The sequence below is a fragment of the Rhyacophila brunnea genome, unplaced genomic scaffold (genome assembly GCF_057557595.1).
Source record: "Rhyacophila brunnea isolate RB1 unplaced genomic scaffold, BYU_Rbru_1.0 scaffold_16, whole genome shotgun sequence".
NCBI lineage: Eukaryota > Metazoa > Arthropoda > Insecta > Trichoptera > Rhyacophilidae > Rhyacophila > Rhyacophila brunnea.
Genome location: NW_028232816.1, coordinates 15,430,620 through 15,453,822, shown reverse-complemented (window position 1 = coordinate 15,453,822; position 23,203 = coordinate 15,430,620). Strand labels below are relative to the sequence as shown.

The following is a 23,203-nucleotide window of genomic DNA, read 5'->3' as shown; positions in this document are numbered from 1 at the left end:
AGAACAGATTAATAAAGTGTTCCGTAATCTTTAAAAATCAAATGTATAACCTGGATATTGTAACTTTATATTATATTTTATATCTTTCATCAAGACAAGGCCAAAAATATTTATTTTAAAGGAATAATAACTATTAGGTTATAGTAGGTTATACCAGTCACTAATTTATGAAAACATGCACTTTTTACAACTTATAAAAATTGAGTACCTTATATAACCTTATGTAACCTTATATACCTTGGTAAGTTAACTAAAATAAACACAAACTTAAAATATTCATATTATAATATTGTAGTGACGGGGCAGGCAGGCCATGCTTTGCTTAGAGGCGGAACATCTTAGAGGGCGGCAAATTAAGGAAGGAATACTATTATATGAATAATACAACCTTTTAGAATAAATTCTGCAAAGACGAGAATTTTTTGCCTGTGGCGCTTACGCCTACCATTTACTTTAAATTTTAGTAGATATGTTATATAGATAAGATTTTCTTTGCATGCGTCCATTAAAATAATAAAAAATAGTAGGGAAATAATTTACATCAGCATTAAGACAAAAAGTTGGGTTACACTGCTTGAGACTGCATAGGGGTGGCACTATACCTAGGGCCGTCACTGCCTATTTATAGGCCAGAGGGACTAAGAGATCAGTAAATTCAAAGATTTTATAATAAGAATGTTTGAATCGATAATACCGATTATGATCAAATCAAATCAAGATTAATTGAATTGGTCATTTCTAAAACCCCATAATTGATACAAAATGGCAAAATGCTTTTATTGCGGATTATTGTTTATTGAGGGTAGACCTATCATTCTCTTCGAAAACAACTAAATTGTGAATATGCAACACGATTTTATTTCAAGTCAAAATTTCAAGTCAGTTCGAAAATAACATAAATGCAGTAGTTATGTTGTTTTCGCACGGATTATCCTTAGCTATCGTACACCGACTATAATAATATAGTCGATGCATATTATGCAAAATCTTTCACTTCCGAATATTCCTGTGCTAATTTTTTTGATTATCGCCAGCTATGGGTAAACTCTTTTTTTATACACAACCTTAAGTCAAATAAGGCAGGATTGTATTGCTACCACGAAGGACTAGCAAAAAAGGACCCAATGAAGTGTGCACATTTTTGATGGACTACATTGATCGATTTGTACTCTAGCAAATTACAGAACTGTACATTTTTTCAGACTGTGGTTTTGATTTTTTCTTACTTTGACTGACACAAAAGATTTCAAAGTATTGTTCATATTGTACCAATGCGGGGTCACTCATTTCTTCCCTATGATAGGGATTTCGGTACTGCAAAACGCTTAATCCGGCGTCAAGATAGGATCAATACTCCATATGAGTCTTCTTCTCTCATAGAAAGATCAAGTACAACAAAAATTAAATGACTTAAAAAAACTTCGGCAGTATATTCCTGAAAAATATATCCTTTTTTATGAAACAATTTTCCAGTGGCAAACCATAGAAACTGAAAATGACGATTGATTGATTTTTTGATAAACTTATTATCTAAAATACTAAATTTGCATAATCTGTATCAAATATTTTATTTTTAAATTGAAAATAATTATTAATTATCAATTATAACGGTATTCCACATGTTCATTTCGAAAACAACACAATTACAAGAAATTAAAACAGATTTTGCCGTTAAATTAGATAAAATTTCATATTTAATTTAGAACTCAAATGCTCCATATATTATTCTACAGCTTTCGATGAGTTTTTTAACGTACGTCACTAAACAAAAAAAATACAAGGTTTTTTAAATCTCCTGAAAAATTTGATTTCTGTTAGTTATGGGGTTTTCGAAATGACCAGTTCAATTACTATCTACATATACATTTTGATATCCAAAACAATGATAAATCATAAGTTAGACAACTTAAAAAAAATGTCCTATTTTATAGTTATATGTGAACCACAGAATAGATAATTAAATAGTATTCAGATAGGATTTACCCAAATACACTACATTTTGAAGCATTATTTTGAATGTGTGAGTATTCTACGAAATTGAAACACACATTATATCAGTGCTCGAAATGGAAAATTTCACGAACAGGAACTCTGTATAATTTTCCGAAACTAAGTACTTATGCTAATCCTTTCTTTACGTACGTACGTACTTTTGATATAAAAATGCAACAATAAACTTTAAACTTCTTACGTGGATCTATATTGGGCAGGTTGGTAAGGATTGTCAGCGCCGCAGGCGAAATAATCTTTTTTTAACAAAGTATACCGTCAAAAATTGTATTATTCTTTATTCTTACTTTATCTACCACTATAACCAGTGCATGATACCTTTACCACCACTCGTCACTGATTATAACTTATATTACTGTCTCATTTGGGATAGATAAGTTTGTAATTAATTAGTCATAACAAACAACATATCCACATAAGTACCTTATAGATTCAAATTAAAAATTTATTTACGTACTTATAGAAAATTTTACAAATTCCATTTAAATACGAGCACAGAATATCAAACATAAAAGAAATAGTATTAAAATAGTGTTTAAAAAATAAAGAAATAGTATTAGAAAAAACAGTAAGTGCCTACCTATACCAAGAATTTATAAAACAACTTCACATAAACTCGTTCTCACGCAGGTGGAATATACGATTATCCGAAACGATTTGGTTGAACATAGTTATTTCCTGCCCAATTATCATTAGCAATTATTGCACCTTGGCAGAACAAACAACTTAGATTATCAAGAAAGTTATAAAATAATATATAATAAAACCAATACTAAGTACTAATAATGGCAGAGTTCTCATTTGTACTGGGTAGATATAAGTTGGAAAAAGTACGTAGCCTAAATACCTAGTTCTATTTTAACTTTCGGAATACAGTATGTAAGCATACGTCTTGAGAAATCAATCGGATAAAACCATGGATAGTATCCACTATCCACACAGCTTTAAAGGATTCTCAAAGATTTATTTTGAACCTTGTCCACTATAAGGGGCATAAGGCCGTACCTACATCTAATAAAAGTTTCAAGTCATCCAAACAACGTAAACATAGCATTATTTGTAATTAAATTACCAATGGTGTGTCATTTTCATTTATATAAGATAAAACATGACGGAAGGTGAAACTCAGGTTGCTAAGCGCGATTCTTATAGAATAATATAAAATTATCATTAATTAGTACCTACTATATCAGCGCTCGAAATGGAAAATTTTACGAACCGGAGCGCACGATAATTTTACGAAAATATTAAATTTTTTTCTAATTGTATAGGTTCGTATTTAAAAAATGAAAGTGTTAGATTTTTTTTATTATATGACATATCTCGCTCAGACGGTGAAATTAATATTTACACGAGATGAAACGATAATTTTGAGGAATTTATGAACCGGAACGGCGCTCCGGTGCGTTTCGGTACATTTCGAGCCCTGCTTACAATTTTTCTCCCGGGATTTCTTTAATTCATTCAATATTCAACATACGAAATATTTTTTTTTCTTGTTCGCCAATTTTATGGTTTATTTTGAAATTATAGCATTTTTAGCGTACTATAATAATAATTATAGTACTTAGACCGCGGACAAAAAAACTATAGCATAATTAATATTGTTATAGTACGGTTGGCAGCACTGACACCGCGCCCTTATTGCACAATAATTTAAAATGTTGCGCAAGGAATAATAATTATTGTCGTCGACTATTTTGTGAAATGGAAAACAATCACTAGGGAATGTTATGAAAAATGATCTTTCTTTTTTCAAAATTATTTTTGAAAATATATGTTTAGGTTTATATATTTAGTGTTTTTTTTATTTTTTAATACATTTGAACCACATAATTAAATATATATATATATATTAATGACGGAAAATTGCGCCGCAGGCGTCTTTTTTATACTGTTAGAGAGAATTCGTGTATCTGGTCGATTCGACACGCCGGACCCTTTCTGAGCCCGGGCCCCCATGCTAGAGCCCTGTCAGCCCCCCCCTTTGTGGGGGCCATGGTACACACTGATTGAATCGATAGATAGGTAGGTAGGTACATACTTGGTACGATTTCAGAATAAGTTCAATCAAGATTACCTACGACGATATAAATCCAAAACAATGATTCGTCATTCATCATTATAATATTACATCACCATGTTTCACGATCCTGATGATCATATGGACCTCCACAGTGGTTGTATTATTAGATATTTTTTACGAGAAATGGATGTTAGCCACTTGCTCAACCTATTAATTATACTCTGGGTCCAATGGTCCAAAAACATATTGACAAATACGTGAATTTACCGAATCCGGGACCCATGACATTATAAGCCGACACGACGTTATCAATAAATACGAGAGCGGTTTCTTTGAGTCGGTTTAATTTTATATAAAGTTGTGACATTTCTATTTGATTCTGAATTTATCAAAAATAGCAAACGTAAATATCATTAAAGTATCATTATTAGGTACAATTATTTGTGTAAGTAACTATTGCATAACAATTATTAATATTGCGTATGTAGACCAACACATGAAACATATACTTACCTAGGTACCGCTCAAAGGAAATTATTGTCAATTGATAACGTGAAAATTTGGTATTTAAACTCAATATATCTCGGAAACGAGATCGACGACACACGTATTTTTATGTGGAAATCAACCATGAGGAACTATTGGCGAAGGTTTCAGATCGATAGCATCATTTAAAAAAAATAGTTTGACATTTCGCGAAATTTCCATTTGTTCTATATTATTTACAATTTAATTTGTATGTAATAAATTCCGAAAACTGTTTTTGATTAAGTATGTTAAAATATACCTATATGTTACTTAATTATTTACATACAATGAACTTTAAGACGATTTTATGCCTCCGTGCTCCATTATGATTTACATTCACAATGTTATATCACTTAAAAGGTAAAATATGTTATAAATTTTGATGACAATGATATAATTGTTTCAACTTTTCTTTAACTTCTGTCATATTTTCACTTTTTTTTATTTGGTATTATTAGTATTTTATGTATAAACACTCCATCTGTTTATTTACGTGTTTATATATTATAATAAGAGTTAAAAACGCTAAAGACTTATAGGCGAATAAATGAGGGTAGTGCTATTACTAGGTAGATCACAATAATATTATTACCTACTCCTACAAGCCCTGATATTACTGAAATTTGCAATTTTTTCTCGGTTTTACGTAAGTAAGATATTATTACAATGTCAGTAGGTACTTATGTAATATATAGTAATAGTCTAAAATTTGAAAAACGGTTTTTTAAAATTAGTTTGTTTATAAAACAATTATTTTAGTTAGGTACTGTTTTTATAATTATAACATTTTTTTTGATTTTATATTTATTAATATAATGTTCATGCATTTTTTTATTGTGCATAATATTGGTAATTATGGTATTATGCATTTTTTTCTTATAATCGATAGTGTTCTGTGAATTTGAAAAAGATAAGAACCATTGATCTCGAATATTCTAGAGTATTTCTATATTTATTAATATAATTTATGTTCATGCATTTTTTTATTATGCATTTTTTTCTTATAATCGATACTGTTCTGTGAATTTGAAAAAGATAAGAACCATTGATCTCGAATATTCTAGAGTGTCCTAGATCGGCGATGGCAAACCTTTTATTATTTTTTTTCCGACCATATCCGATCATAATCGGATCATATGGGCCTCCACGGAGTAGAGGTTTGTATTAACAGATTTTGTTTTTTTACGAGAAATGGATGTCAGCCACTTGCTCAACCTATTAGGTCCTGACTATTAGGTCCCAACCTGACTCACACACAAATTGAAAAAAACAATATGTGTATTTGCCAGACCCAGGATTCGAACCTGGGACCCACGGCGTGATAAAAATCCAACAAAACATGTGTGGCATTCGGTGGCGTGCCAACGGCTATTATTTTTATAGAAGTTATAAATAAGCAACATCATTATATTTATTGGTATTACTGATTGATTATTATACATTTATAGTAATGCATGCTTCACCAGTTATCCCCTCCCTTACCCCAATAAAGTCTGTCAAAAATGAAATATACTTTTTGAAAATTAAATAGGTATGAAAGCGATTTTACATTTTACAAGCAACATGTACCATCACTTAAATCACAAATTGATGAAAACCCGTTGATGTTCATTACTCCGATATATACTTACTTAAATATGTAAATAAACATAAAACCAAACTCTCAATACAAAATAAATGAAATACTTACATATAATTATGGTCATTTAAATCCTCGCAACACATAAAATTATACATACTGGTGAAAATCTATATAAATGCGTTGTTTAACTATTAATATTACACGCAAATATTCCATCTCAAAATGACATACACCGGTAAAAAGCCAGTTCCCAGTAATTTTGTATTCCTTGGTTGTTTATTATACTTACATGCAATAAGTTTCACCTCTCCAAAACACATACAATTTATTGTACGATATTTTCAGAATGCTCTCTTTTACAGTAATTTTAATCTTTTATTGTTGTAATAATGTTTATCTTCGTTTCTAATGTAATACTAATTTCAATTTGTTATAATGGTTTTCCAAATGTAGTAATAAATAATATTGAAGGTAACATAACTGGCTGCAATAATATTTGAATAACTTTCAACATACCTATTGTATTAAATAAATAAATATTTTTTATCTATATAATATTATATTAAACATAATATGTAGAATAAAATTGATTTTATATACAAATAATTTGCGGGCCAGCAGAATTCTCTCGAGTGCCACGGTACGCCACCGCTGACCTAGATAGTGGTCTACTATATAAGAGGTGCAATATGATGGAATGATTTTTCACGCGCAACTTTAGAAAGCGTCCTCCCAAACGCAAGCGCAAATTTCCAGACCTGGTAATGCATAAGACTAAAATCCCTTGGACCAATACGGTCAAATATCTTGGTCTAACGTTAGACACCGAACTCAATTTTTCGAAACACATTAGCGATAAGAGACGCCAAGCCGACATAGTCTTAGCCAAGCTCAAACCCATGATAGGACATAGGAGCAAACTCGCCAATCGCAGCAACTTGCTATTATACACAGCTATCGTTCGCCCCATCATGACCTACGCGTGCCCCGTCGGGCATTCGCAGGCCTAAAATTTATCAACAAACTACAAATCGTACAGAACAAAACTCTCAGAGCAATCACAAATGCTCCCTGGTTCGTCAGGAACACCACACTCCACAGCGATCTTAACTTGGAAACCCTCCAAACCCACATCCTCAAGCTCACGAAGCAATTCTACAGCTCCATCAACAACCATCCCAACACGACAATCAAAGACTTATTACATTACGACATACACGCTCACTATCAATTTGACCGACCAAGGAGGGTACTTCTACTAATACCCCCCTCCCCTAAATAACTCACCGTATTCTTCTCTTCTTGTATTTTTCCTTATGATTACAGATCCCTTGCCACTCAACCAAGACCGATCACCACCTAAGATGACCCGATGACCTATTAACTCTTCTCTCCCTACAGATTAAAACCACAGCGGAGGGGTTTTTGGCCGGTTGTGGGCTTGCTCACCTCCGGAGTTTTCCCCCCCCTCTGCGGCTCAAATTTTGATGAGCAAACGGGCTAAGACCCGAAGTAACACACGATAAAGATGCGATTATGGATGCCGATCTTTGCTTTTTGGCCTTCTCTCAGTCTTCCTGGGAGCACTCATCTGGTGCGGAAGAAGATGACCCCGGCTCTGGATTCGGATTGGACGAACGCCAGACCCCATGACTGAATGCTGATATCTGCAGAACCGGACAGAAGCGAGATGTGGGGTGGGGAGATGTTGGGGGCCTGTGGCGGCGGTGGTCCTTATTGTTGTTTGTTCAGAAGAAATACTTTTTTTTAAATATACTTACTAGAGATTCCTTCACCCAGATCCCAAACCTGGTCTCGGTCGGTCGCGAAGCCGCCGAAACCGGGTCCTCTCACTCACAATCATGCTTCACTCCAGATAGGCACTTCATATGAAGGGGATAGGCGCTAAAAACCGTCTAGGTGGCCCAAATATATAAAGCACATACCCTAAGTAAGTAAGGAATGATTTAGTCCTGTATAAGGCGTCATAGATAATATACGTAAGGCGTATACCCGACATAAAAAGTAGAAATTCACAACAATCAAAATGCTGGCAATTGGAATAGATCTGGGTACAACATACTCATGTGTGGGAGTGTTGCAGAATGGAAATGTGGAGATCATCGCCAACGACCAAGGAAACAGAACCACTCCCTGTTATGTCGCTTTCACCGACAGCGAGTGGTTGGTGGGAGATGCAGCAAAAAATCAGGTCGCAATGAATCCCCGAAACACAGTTTTCAACGCCAGAAGACTCATCGGTCGCACGTTCGATGACCCCAAGATCCAAGATGACATGAAACACTGGCCCTTCAAAGTGGTATCGGACAATGGCAAACCAAAACTGCAAGCGGAGTTCAAGGGAGAGACGAAGACATTTGCACCAGGGAAATCAGCTCGATGGTGCTGGGGAAGATGAAGCAGACCGCAGAAGCATATCTGGGAGTGAGCGTGATAGATGCAGTAGTAACAGTGCCGGCATATTTCAACGAGTCGCAGTGTCAAGCAACGAAAAATGCTGCGGCCAATGCCGGAATTAACGTGCTTCGAATCATCAATGAACCGATAGCCGCCGCCCTCGCGTACGGATTTGATAAAAACTTGAAAGGTGAGAATAACGTGCTCATATTCAATTTGGGAGTTGCCACAGTTGATGTTTCCGTGCTTAAAATCGACGAAGGTTCCCCCTTCAAGGTGCTGTCTACCGCTAGTGATACTTATCACAGAGGAGCAGACTTTGACAACTGTCTGGTAGAACCAGTGAAGAAAGCCCTCGACGATGCCAAACTTGACATGAATGCCATCCATGAAATCGTGCTCGTCGGAGGCTCCACTAGAAATCCCAAAGTACAAAACTTGTTACAAAATTATTTCTGTGGAAAAAAACTAAACGTTTCAATCAATCCTGACGAGGTCGTGGCATATGGTGCAGCAGTCCAGGCAGCCATCTTAAGTGGAGTGAAGCGCATGACACACGATGTACCTCCCACACCTGATACAAATTGGTCCCTATTACACAAGACGGCTGGACAGTTTATGCTCTATACTATTGTTTTAGTAATTATATTAGTAATAGCGTTTATTTGGGTTCTTCATATGTTAAAGAACACAAATGATAATAACACATTACGTCATTATGATGGCTATCGAACCGTATATCAAAATGTTTAAATTTCTAATAATCTACAATATTTTTGTTAATGGCTATGCTCCACTTAGGAACAAATTACCTTTTTTTTGTATTATTGAATAATTTTATTTGTCTATCATACTCCAAAGGAAGAGTCTTTATTGTCCATCAAGATTTACGCGAAACCAAGCTTTGTACCATATCAGTCATAGTGATTCTAATTAATTTTACACGAAACTCCTTTATTTGGCGCTCTTGTTTAAACTATGAAATTTATTTTTCCACCGTTGATCAATTCAATAATTCACCTGCTTCATTTAAACACGCCATCTCCAAAATTTTGATACTATTCGAATATCAAATGTATATCTTTTATCTTTCCTTACTATTCTCTTTTTCTGTTCTAGCTTAGATTACTCATATATAAATTTCAATAATAATTAAACAATAATAAGTATATAATATATATTATAAAAATGTTACCTTTGATAAAAATGTTAAAATTTCATTATTCTTTTTTTATTTTTCGTATGCAATTTCTTTTTATTTTATGTTCTTATTAATTTATAATATCTTGTTAGGCTTTACTATATTATAATTTATATATGGAAACTTTACTGGTTGCAATATCTTAATCTCTAATCTATTTTAATTCATATTTGTAATCAATGTAACTGTTTGGAAAAATATCTAACTATCCAGTGACGTCCCTAGACTTAGAATGCCGTCAGTTTCCAGTTGTAGTCTCAAATTGTGTGCAACTTTGTTAGGTAGCTACTTAGCCTACCTATTTAATATGTTATTCGGTTTGGGTTATCTTAAACAGAAAAATCCAACAAAAATCTTTAAAAATGATGATAAAACATCTACCGAAGATTAGAACATTTCTCGAATTCTCAGACAAAGTATTTTATGTATGTTAAGGTCTGAGGTGCTGACATGTTTGGAAGCCCCCCATTGAAAATTGTTCTTCTGCGATAAACCTCCATTGGATATTGCAGTATAAACATTCGATGGGTTACCAGAATTTTTTATGCTTATACTATTAATTGATTATTTTTTTTATTCAACGAATAATTCACAAGATTTAAGAACGTAATATTCTAAGTATTGAACATACATATTTTGAAAACACTTCTGAGAAAATGTGTTATAACCAATAGAAAAACTCTTTTTTAAAAAGGTAAGACACCCCACCCCGCAAGAATTGAACCTGCATCTCTTGGGTTCGATTCCCGCCGGGTGTCTAACTTTTTTCAAAAAGATTTTTTCTATTGGTTATAACTTCGAGTGACATACTCAACTCAAAACTGCTTTTTTGAGGGTTGGTGGCTTTTTCCTGAACGGTGAAATTTTCTCAGGAATGTTATCAAAATTATGTATGTTCAATGCTTATATTATTGTTATAACTAAGATGTCGGCACTTTCTAAGGATGCGATCGCATCACCTGCTTCATGGAAAACTATCACTGATCTCAAAAGTTGTAATATTTATATTCGTTCCTTCATATGCTGCCCCTAAGCAACGCATGACCTGCCTACCCACACGGGACGTCACTGTATCTATATAAATTATGCTAATAAACATTGATGTAAAAAAAAATCTATGAGTATATAAATAAACAAATTTAATTTTTCAAAATTATCTTTTATTTTTTCCTCCCTAATTCCTATTGAATACATTTTGAATCAAAACTTGCTTTGAGGCAACTGCACTGTTATATGTCTTCGCCCTGAGCATTGTAAAAATATTTCAATATACATAAGAAAACACAAAGTTTATAATATTATACATACAATAAATGTTCCTATTATATGTGAAATAGGAGGGCGATCGAATGTCCTCCTAAATATCACATATATCCTCCCAGCCGAACAGCAATAAAAAAAACTGTCATATTATAACCAACGTTCCCTCTAATTTTTCTATTGTGTGTGCAGATCACCAACGCATCTGAGCAGGGTTGGTGCCACCCTGTGCGGTAAATTAAATTTACACCCCCCCCCCCCACAAACACACATACAATTTTTCATTAACATTTATATTTTTAAGGTATTTATTAATTTTAGTGATTTTATATAATAATAACACTAACAACGATAATTTTTTAAGTAAATAAAAAATGGAAATAAAGAAAAAAGTATTCATTGATAAAATAAATGTATTAAATACTAAACGCTCAGCGATCAATTTCAAAAGTCCACCTTTTCTCAAATTCCGGTGTACTTTTTGACTTAAATGCCCTTTTAAAAGATACAACCTCCATTCAATCCACTTCTTTCACAGACACAATCATCTGTTTCCGAATAAACAAATATACTTATCACCAATTCTTACTTTTTGCGAATGCCAATGCATTGAAGATGGCATTTCGACGATTTCAGAGGGCCAATCCAATTTAAATTTATCGCAGGATCACCAAAATACTTATCTTCTTTTTGTATACTTTGGCACGGGATAGAACGGGACGGATATAATGATCCCGCTCGACGTAAAATTTCACTTGTGCTCCCGATAGTCGCACTTGACCTTCGCCTTCCGAGAAGTCTGAGAGATGGTTTCGTGCATTCGAGCAAAATTAAAATCTGGCAAAGGAAACTTTATTTTACAATATTTTTGTGTGAGGACTGTACGGGGGATGAAAACATGTGTGCGGACACATCTTGGCAGGTGTGCGCGCACACACACGCACACCTTACACGGAACATTGATTATAACTATTATGAAAAGGAATGTAGAAAGAGTAGGTATACGCTTCATAACTTAGCACTCCGGCTCTAGAATGAAAATGATGTAATATATTCTAAAAACATTTTTTTACATAATATATTATAATATACTAGCTGACTGAATGTATCGTAAGTGTGTGGGGATGGGATATATGACAGAAAGAGGAATAGAGCGCTGTAGACGATGACCGCCGATAAAAACAAAAAAAACATCAACCATTCATTTTCTCAATTCAAAATGAGTAATGATGTTCATAAAGAATGAATTACCTGTGACAGGATCTCGTTGTTTAATGTTAATCAAAATCCGTCTTGTCCCTTCCAGAAAATTAGCGGATATTGGAGAGCGTCGTATGAACGGTGTGTGTCAGCGATGAACTCCAGATTATTGTTCCTTCTTCGAATCACGATTTCTCGCGTCGATATGCGGTCGCCAACCATGATTCCAGCAATGTCGTCAACAACAGGCGCATTGAATCGACGCACGTGCTCTCCAGCTGGTGTTTTATCAGGATTGATGACAATAGCGTGATTGTCACTTTGCAATTCGTGCATGTGTGCTTTGAAGAATTTCAATAATTCATTGTGCTCATTCAACAGGGCGTCCAGTTTGCCGACGATGCGCCTGGCATTAGGCGAATTGAGGCTATTGTAGCCGCAACGTGCATTCACATGAATGATGTCACCGCCCATGAAGTAGATTTGTAAAAATTTATGTAGTTCGTTTGGCATTGGCAGCAATGAGCCTACTTTGTGGTATACTTGGCCTTTGATTTTGAACGTAGAATGGAATTGTTGACCATTTGCCGCAGTATTGTGAACTATTTCTGTTGCTCCGAACGAAGTCTTTTGGAAGCATGAATTGAATGTGCGAATGGACTTCAGGAACAGGTTTGAATCTGGAACCATGCCGATGAGCAAGCCGTTCAATGGTTCTGGTGGTATCTCAATTTCTGGTAGTTGCACTTTTCCTGATGCGCAACACATCCCGGCTGACTCATGTTTGAATTTGAGCGCATGACAATGGGGACATTCTTTGTCCATAGCACCAATCAGCACTTTCGGATGAGCGGAATATTCAATATCTGGCTCGTACTCGAATGCGAGACAAAGGAACGAAACGGATGTAAATGTTCGATGTACTTGTTGGCGTTGTCGGTCATTTGCTCTGCGTGTGTTAACTACGAACCGGCGCGCTTGGCTCCGTTCCAATTGTCGTTGTTGATTTCGTTCAGCTCGTGCCTCTTGTAATTGGGATGCACGCAATTGCGACATGCTTACACGCACGTTTTTGTTATCTTGTTGGATTTGTTCGTCTGTTCTTTCTGCTCTACTATTTTGCATGTTTGTTGCTTTATTCGTTCGACGGCCCAAATGGCCCCCCTTGCGTCTTGATGGCATTATGCACTGTAATACACGCACATAAAAATAGATAAATTAAAATAAATGGTACAAAATTTTGCACGCACTGCGTTGTGATATGCCGAATGAAATGTCAAAATGACGCGACGCTTCTCTTGAATTCTTCTCGGACGTAGCGCCATCTGTCATTCAACAACATAAATAATTTCGTTCTGTTTGAAATACGAACGACGGTTAAATTTGTTCATACAAAAATAATAAAATCGCGATTAAAAAATGGGAGGGTGGGGGTAGGAGGGTGAAAATTTGAGGTTATAGGTATTTTTTGATGCAAAATATTAAAAAAAATACAAAAATAAATTTAAAAAAAAATAAAAGAAAAAATTTTCTGGATAGAGATACCCTAATCACCTAGCGGTATGAAATATACTTGTTGACCTATTCTCATACCTAATAAATATACATAAAAAAATTCATAAAAATCGGTCGAGCCATTTCGGAGGAGTTCGACCACAAACATCGTGACACGAGATTTTTATATATATAGAGATTACTGACAGAGTACTGTATAATACAGGGGGGGGCAAATTTTTTGGATGGAGGGCCAAATTTAAGAATTCAAAATGAGCGGCGGGCCGCAAGTAAAATACCATTTTTAGATGTTATACACTATTTATTATCACGAAAAATAAACGTTACAAAATAATCAATGAGAAGAATGAAACTGTTGTACATTTTTTAACATTTCTTTAAATTCAGGTATTAATTTTGTAGTTGGTATTCTCAAAACTGCTTGTAAATGGGCATCGGAGATATTTGATCGTAAAGAATTTTTATTGAGGTTCATGATCGAAAATGTTTGTTCACATATATAGGTTGATCCAAAAATAACGAACATTTTTCTTGCATAATCTTTAAGTTGGTCGAATTTGTCTGAATTAAGGGATTGAAAATTTTGGAGATTTCTTCACGACGATGCAATTCTCTTAAATCAGTGTCACACTGCAGATCAATAATCTCAAGTTGTAGCTCTGTCGGTACACTATCAATATCTTTTGAAAACGGATTGCGTACTATTGCTAAACAAATTTTAATCTATTGTCAATATTTTTTAAAAAATATATAAAAAAGTTATTCGTAATCAGAAGTACAATTAATGATGGCGGGCCGCAAAGAAATACCCGGCGGGCCGCAGTTTGCCCCCCCCTGGTATAATATATACAAGTGAATATCATTTGATCTAATTTTATGCGAGGCAATCAGGCAAAGATGCATATCAGTGTAGTAAAAACTGCAAAAAAGTGCAAAGTTATACAACATAATATACACTACACGTGAAACGTCTGTTTTACCAGATCATTCCATAGTAATTCTTATAATATTAGTTAGGTACTAAAATAAAATGTTTCCCATATTCTGTCCCCATACCGATCCGGATGCATTGCTATCTTTGTTTCAAATTCAAACTAGATAATATTTTTTACAATACTGTTGGCGTAGGAATATTTACCAATATGTCATATTGTTATAATATCTGGGAGAGTATGATGATTAAACTTTTAAAATTTGATTATATTGTTTTTCATGGGTTTCATGAATGGTGAAGGGGAGCGGCTTTTTCCAAGTCTCTTACGCCTTGTAAAAATTTGTAGATTCAACCGTGAATCATCATTCGAGTCAAATGGTTGCCTTGATAAGTTGTTTACAGCAATCAAAGTGATAACACTGATAACATTGATAACAATTCGCATTGGTGCATAAAACTTGTTTCGAGTTGCGTTATTGTTTTAGTTTCTGAATCAAGTATGCCATCTCAATGAAATAATTTTAACAAACCAACTGATTCACTTACACTTTTGATTACGATTATTGGTTAACTCGATATGTAGAAACATTCATTCTATTAATTTGCATTTCAACTATCAATATAATATTGTGCAACAAAAATTTACATGTGAGAACTCGGCATTATAGCGCCTGTACATGTGCATGGAATTACTGTCGGCAATAGTGCTTATTTTATACTATCGTGACAATATCTGTTTACATTTAAAAGTGCTGACTGTCTCTCCAATCTCATTCTTCAAGACTAAGCGAGACGCGATGTTGTCATTTTATAGTACTATTTGACAGGACGTATTGAAAATCGGCTAATCTCAAAATGAGTAGTTCGTTTTTTTACCGGCAGGTTCGTCATTATCATTCTACTGCGCAGGCGCAGATCTTACTTGCACATTAAATTCAGAAGCTTCCAAACTTGTTTAATTCATGCACGCAATCTTGCCAACTGCAGGATAATACATGTTTACCTATACATTTTCGTACTGTGAACAGGAAATCCATGCACGTGTAAACGGGGTATTTGGGCGGGCCTGTATACAATCAGTGGCGAAGGGTGGAGATCTGACCTAAATAGTGCACACTAAATTTTGTCAGTCATACTAATTATTTATTTTCATTGAACTAAGTATACATATTGGAGATGGTATTTTAAATTCAATTAAACCCTGCCGAAAACAAACCATAATAGATATTGGATAAAAATATTCTTCAAAGTATATATAAATTTTCTAGAATTGTGCCATTTTAATCATACATGATTTTAGATATTTTCTATCTATTGAGTTTGATTTATTTTGCAAGGTTCAATCGAATTTAAAAAACCAGCTGCAATTTATATTCTTAGTTCAAGGAAAACAAATATGACTTGACGAGTACATTATTTTTGTCAGTTCTCCATAGTCTATCTTTAAAACTATTATGGTTTGCTTAAGGCTGGATGTAATTGAATTTAAAAAACCAACCAATACACATTTAAAAAAAAATATAGATGACGCAATCGATTGCGACATCTTATTTACGCCAGCCAGTAAAAACTTAAGAAAATGGATTTTTTACGATTTTTTTTGTTCGTAGTAAGTCGAGAACTCACTGTACAAGAAAATCATTAGTAGGGTGTGGACAGAAAGAAAAATGTTCAATTCCCACGAAGAATCTTTATTAATCTAATGGACATATACATTTGAGCAATTAACAATAGAGTTGGATACTTATACATATCTCACAAACGACAAATGTAACAAATTCTATAACAATTCCTTTAAAAAAACATATTATTATCTATTCCACTATTAACAAATCATCGGAAACTCATCTAGCTCTAGGTAGTAACTTAAAACAATTGGAATGGAAGCACAATTTTTAATAGTGAATAAACAAAAAAGTGTCGAATATTGAAAATCATACAAATTAAGTATAAAGACTCCGTATATTTCCAAAAGACACGGGAGCACAGGAAGGCACAGTTGCTAATATGATATTCCTAAACAGTAAGAATGTCAATATGTAAGTGATTCCAGTAACGGAATACAGAATAAACTCCATTACAACTAGGTAGTCGGAAACTTGCATACTATACGATATTCTTAGCAGGTATTTTATAATTAGAGGTCCTCAAATCAAACAACAATGACAACAATAATATAATAAATACATATTAAGCAACGTTTTGTAGGATAATAAAAAAAATACTTTACAAAATCAAATGATAACTTGTAATTAAACTTTTTTTTTTATTGAATGAATACATAAGATTTATAAATGTAACACATTACTGTGAGGTAAGAAAATTTTGGTTTGAAACAAGACATAGTCGGAGAAGTGCCGAACGATAGAAGGCGATGCAATAGTCACGTCATCAGCCCTGCCTAAATCCTGCGCAGGAGAATAAATCAGATCTGCGCATATTCATGATTAAATGGTTCTATTATAATAATGAGGCTTTCGTTATGGAACATAATGTAATTTAGAACACCTCAGTAACATACATAATACTAAAAATATATTTTTTATATACGATTATTGTTTGATAATGACCGGATGAAAATTGTATCTGCAACAGCAAAAAAGTTAATTTAATTTAATAATTTTGACTTTCTACTGTAAATAGTAATAATTTAAAATTTAAAAATGCATTAATTATATATAACCTACTGACAATATGTTAGAGGCGCATTTTGCAGTTTTTTAGACATATTGTTCGGCAGATAACCTGAAGAGACCGGCGGTTTTGGGTAGCCTTCAAGGAAGGCGAAGCAAAGGAAGAGCTACCGAGTGAAGGAGTTTAATTGGGCAGCTTTCACTTTGCCCTGAGAGAATCAGAGGATCGAGAGGGGTGGAAAGTCTCGGATGCTCAACGACCGAAAAGAAGATTGCTAAAAAATTATAAGTATTATAGATGAATGCGTTTCATTGTAAAAAAAAAGTTAAAAACATTATTTGCTTGTCGGTAACAATCACTACAGAATAATGTTGACACATACAAACACTAATAAACCTATTCCAACAACACAATATTGCATCTACCAGCCAATCTCGTAATAACTTTTTAAAAAAATTACGTCAACTCTATAACATATTCAATTATTAATAAATGAGACGTAAAATCATGTAAATACTAGTAACAATAAAGGTAACAATAAACCTCTATACAAAAACATCAAAGTGAATGAGTTTGCGAAAATTCTTCCCGTCTTAAAATAATATCGATTATTTTTATTTACACATTGAATAGGTTTTTAAACACTCACAATTTTATATTTACAGGCATCGAGTGTTTTTAATAATTTGCATAAAAATATCAACAATAAATAACATTAGCATAGAAAAAAATATTTACAAAAACTTAAAATCATTTTTCTACTCCCGGAAAATAACTTGTAACAAAAAAATTAAACATTTATTATTGCTTTGGTCGACGATGGCTTAGTTAAATGATACTTATTATATCTATGAAAATTCTGTGATACCACAGAATGATTTGCATTTTGCAATGAAAAGAAAAAAAGGTATTCGTAAATCTTTAATTTTTTAAATCAATTGAATAAATGATTCTCTGCATTGACTTAATTATTGTGATAATCTTTTTTAGGATGGTAAATAATGATTTGGATTTATTTTATTTCATATGGCGTATAATTTGGTGTCCAGCGAAGCTATTCTATACACAAGGCGGCTATCGACGGTAGTTTATCACAATTTGTGTGTTGAGGTGGTTAATTGTACAATAAGTTCCGTCTAAATTGTCAAAATGTGCTATGTTGCCCTATAACAGCCCCTATCTTGGCTGTGTTAAATTTTATAGCAAGATAGACAGTTTTCACAGTTTCGACAGTTAACTTATTATAACAATTAACGGCCTCAATACATAATTATGATGAAGTGGTAATATTTATCACTTTAGCCGTCAATAGCCGCATTGTGTATAGAATAGACTCACAGTAATGGTATAATGGAGCGGCGAAGGGTGGAAGTAGGTTTTGGATATCCGAGATAAATAGTGGATACTAAACTTTGTCAGTCATTCTTATTTGTTTTCATTGAACTAGGAATACAATTTGCCGGTGGTATTGGTTAGTTTTTTAAATTTAATTAAATGCTAAAGCAAATCATAATAGATATTAGATAAAAAATATTCTTCTACCGTGTATGAGTTAATGGCATAGTTTTAGATATTTTATAGATAGAAGAATATATTTTATCTATTATAAGCAGGGTTTAACCATATTTTAAAAACCATCTGCAATTTTTATTCTTAGTTCACTGAAAACAAATAACTACGACTGACAAAATGTACATTATTTTTGTCACTTCTCCACAGCCCACCTCTACTATTTATGGTTTGGTTTAAGCAGGGTGTAATTGAATTTAAAAAAACTAACCAATACCATATATAGTCTTCTTAGTTCAATGAAAATAAATAAGTATGACGACAAAATTAAGAGTGCACTAATTACATTGATATACTACTAGATGAGGAGTTCCCATACAAGTCTCATTTTAAAAATATACCACAAAAGAAGATATTACGAATATCGTCTTATAATATTTCCTTGTAGGTATAATGCGTTAAGACCGTTAACATGGATTCCCGAATTTCACCAGTATTGCCCTGGCTGTAAAACTAAATTTGCGTTCTTGGAATAGTGACCCTAAGGGTGTCTGCAACCCAAAGCTTGCAAGCTACCAAAAATTCATGTCTGAGCGGACAGAGCAAGTCGTCATGCGCTGACTATTAGTTAGCGTAAGATGCAAGCTAGATCGGGCTTACTCATAATTATTGCCAGGTCGTTTTCGAGACAAATATTAAGTGAGCTTATATCGAGTTAAGTCCGCTGATATTAAAACAGTAAGTTTTAACACTGGTCGAGTCGCTGAAAATCGGGCGTCATTTTAAGAAGCATATGGTTCATCCAGTAGTATATCAATGACTAATTATGTCGAATTTTCACTGCGTCCCGTACACCTTCGTCACTGGTATGATGTAATAATACAATAGCATCGGGAGACAGATAAATTTTTGCCATTTCACATTATTGAGTTTTATAAACATAATATTACATAATTCATTTGTGTATCATAATATAAATATTTGATCCAAAAAGTTTGGTACTAGCATTCCACCTCGTAAACATGGGTGTAAAAAATTTAACTTCATATTATTATTGTATTTATTTAAAAATAAATAAAAATATAAACAGAATAGGTAAGTACTTACTAATAATAAAGAAAATACTATTTACAATAATTAGTAAACAAGAATAACTTGGGGAGATAAGGGTTAAAAAAATCCACGTGCAAAAGTGACATTGTAGAGTAAATCAACTTCATAGTTGGTAGTTTCATGGAGGTCGATTTTTGAACGAAGCACTATGGACCTGTTGCGCAAACCTACTTCAGTTAAAGTACCTACGAGAAATTATATATTTTCTCAACCGGCAGTGTGGAGTGCATATTGAATTTAAGTACATATGCTTTGAAGGGAGAGCCGCTCGCAATCGTCGGTTTGACATTATGGTAAACGTCAGATGTTTAATGTCGTACGTAATATTGTAGAAGGCTGTTCATCTATTATCTTTTACATAACAATTACCGTTGAAAGTGTTATTTTGTGTTTAAATTCTCATTTAAGTATTTATTGTGATTATGTAATCATAATCACACATGTTTAGTTGTAAAATACATCGTAAATTTCGTTCAGATTCTTGTATTGAATATTGTAATATTGGAGACGTAACTAGCTTCTAAGGATTAATTAGCTACGTACTTTAACAATCAATTGTTTAATAATGCAACGTTAACGGGTAAGTACTGATTAAATATGAAGTCATTACCAAAATGAATAAAAATGTTTTTTTTTTCCGTGTTGATATGTTTCTTCTGTAAAAATTCCATCTTACTCTAACGCATAGAGCGGAGGTATAAGCATGCCGAATGCTTGCTCACTCGCACTTATGGTTCATTTTTATTCATGGCTCGATACCGTTCAAAGCTGTATAATGCACAATATTTCCTATAAAACTAAAAATTTCACATCCTACATTAGTCATGCAGCGAGTTTTGTAGTGGCCCGTTCAAAAATCGGGCTGCTGGGAGTATTTTTATATAAATATACATAAAAGCAGTTACGTGTGTGATTCTTTTCTCATGCATAGATAGATAGGTATGTAATGGTGCAAAAATTTCTTTTGTTGTACCCTTCAATCATCAAATATTATTACGCGACGGAGTGAAGAAAAAAATATTCATGAAACATAATATGAGAATTGAATGATTGAGAATAAATTAGGATCATTATAACCATTAGATGTAAAGCAGTGTGCTAAAAATTAAACGAAGAATATCAGACATATTTTCATTGATTGATGACAAAATTGAATTAGATGAGAGTGTAGTGTACTAGGGACCATATCATCCAGAAGCTCAATATTGAATACATAAAAAATTCAATTTTAAAAATTAAATTGAGGTGCCGAGGATTTAAAGAGTGACATAAATAAAAAATTATTTGGCTCAATTTTCAAATCACCACATTCAAACCAAGATTCAAACAAGTAACTGCTGTGTATAAAAAGTTATCGGCATTTTATTACTAACATTGGACTATATAAAACGGTGAAAACTGCTGCATATGTAGAATTTAATATATAACTGTGAAGTCGACATAGTCAACAGTGCACTTGTGTTCTTTCAATCCTCAATTATTCAAAATTATTTTCTATACCATCAGCATAGCATATCAAAATACAATTCAATGTTAAAAATAAATATGCAAGAATATGATAAAAGCGTTCAAAGAAAGCTAATTTTATTAACCGGTTCTATGCCTTCAGCGAGTTATCTCGCCCGACTTTAAACTCAAATTACTAGCCACCGTCAATTGATTTGCATAATCTAAAAAATTAAACACACAGTGACATCTGTTTGAATAATTATATAATACCACATTACAGTAATTGTAGTAACATTCAACGTGTGTCTTTAAAATTCTAGTAATATCATGGAGGCATAGAAAAGATTAATGAAACACTTTTATTATAAATCTTCATTAAATTCTATAAAATAGGATATTTAATTCCATCAGTAGAAGTCCCTTGTAGCACTATGAAAAATTGCACTTAATTAAAACTGGTGATATTGGAAGCGATTCAAAGACAATGGTTTGAATAATTGGGGCTGAGAAGTGTTGAGGCTTATGATCGCAAGAAACTACGACTAGGATGAAACTATTCAATACAGATTGATACAATTGACTCTCAATTTATCGGTGTAGATATTCATAACTATACAATATTCTTACTCAATTTTCAGGCTGATCACACTGATAAGAAATACGTTATCCATAAAAATATAATAATAATAGCGGATCACTTTACACTTCTCAGTAAGTGCAAAAAAACGATAAGTATGATAACAATTTACAATTATTGTCACCACCTGAGTAAATCAAGAGTCAACTGTATAACTGAGTTAATTCATTTATGTTTATTAAGATATTATATATTTATGTTTGAATGAATTTTTGTATATTATTGACCATGTTAATAGAATACATCAAGTAATTTTTGTAAAATATCTTTTCGAGTATTTCAAGACACTACATGTAGTAAGGCACTTATTAAATCGTTACAGCAGAATATAATTATTACCTATATTAAAAATATAAAATGTTTAAAATTAAACTAATTATATAATTAATTAATTGAGCACTATAACTGGCATTTGTGGGACTAAAATGTTCTACAATAATAATCATACGAAACCTCCAATTTTTTATATTACAATAGCAAAGATTATCTTAAAGATATGAAGTATTTATTAAGGTCAACCATGAAAAATTTCAAATAAGCCACCGTTAAGTGCTCAGCCGTAGTGGTGTGGCGGGCGCGGCGGCGTCTTGGGAAACTTAAACGTATAACCGTGTGTAAAATGTTTGTAGACAGTGTCTTTTTTGGGGCATAATACTCACGGTCATACGTTTGAGTTTCGCAAGACGCCGCCGCGCCCGCCAAACCACTACGGCCGAGCACTAAAACATGACATATTATGTATCGGTGCCTATGGCTTACGAAAATTGGCATTTATAATGTCAATAAAATGTATTAAATTTTTTTTATTGTAAACCTTTTTATACCTATATAATTGGATATAATTCATAATTATTTACCTGATTTCTTGCACGGCATTACTTGTAAGAAATTTTATCTTCGACTAAATACATGTCAGAACATAAACTGATGTATGTACAGAGGAAATTACAAATTACAAAGCAATTTGTAATATTGATAATTATCAAAAAAGAAACAGGAGGAAATAGTTCTTTGTATCATTATCGCGATGGTAAATAATTGTCAATGCATTTTTTATTACTTATTTACTTCTTTACTACAATATATAGCACCATCTTATTGTACTCTTTTTACAAAAAATATTTTTAATAACGTATAAATAGCCTATATAATATAATAGAATTTAAATAAATCGTCTACATTGATTC

General features: G+C 33.1%; 1 pseudogene; it reads left to right on the top strand.

The window, feature by feature from the left end:
- The first annotated feature begins 8,193 nt into the window (after positions 1–8,193).
- Positions 8,194–11,262, top strand: LOC147074436 (heat shock protein 68 pseudogene; annotated as a pseudogene).
- Positions 11,263–23,203: the final 11,941 nt, after the last annotated feature.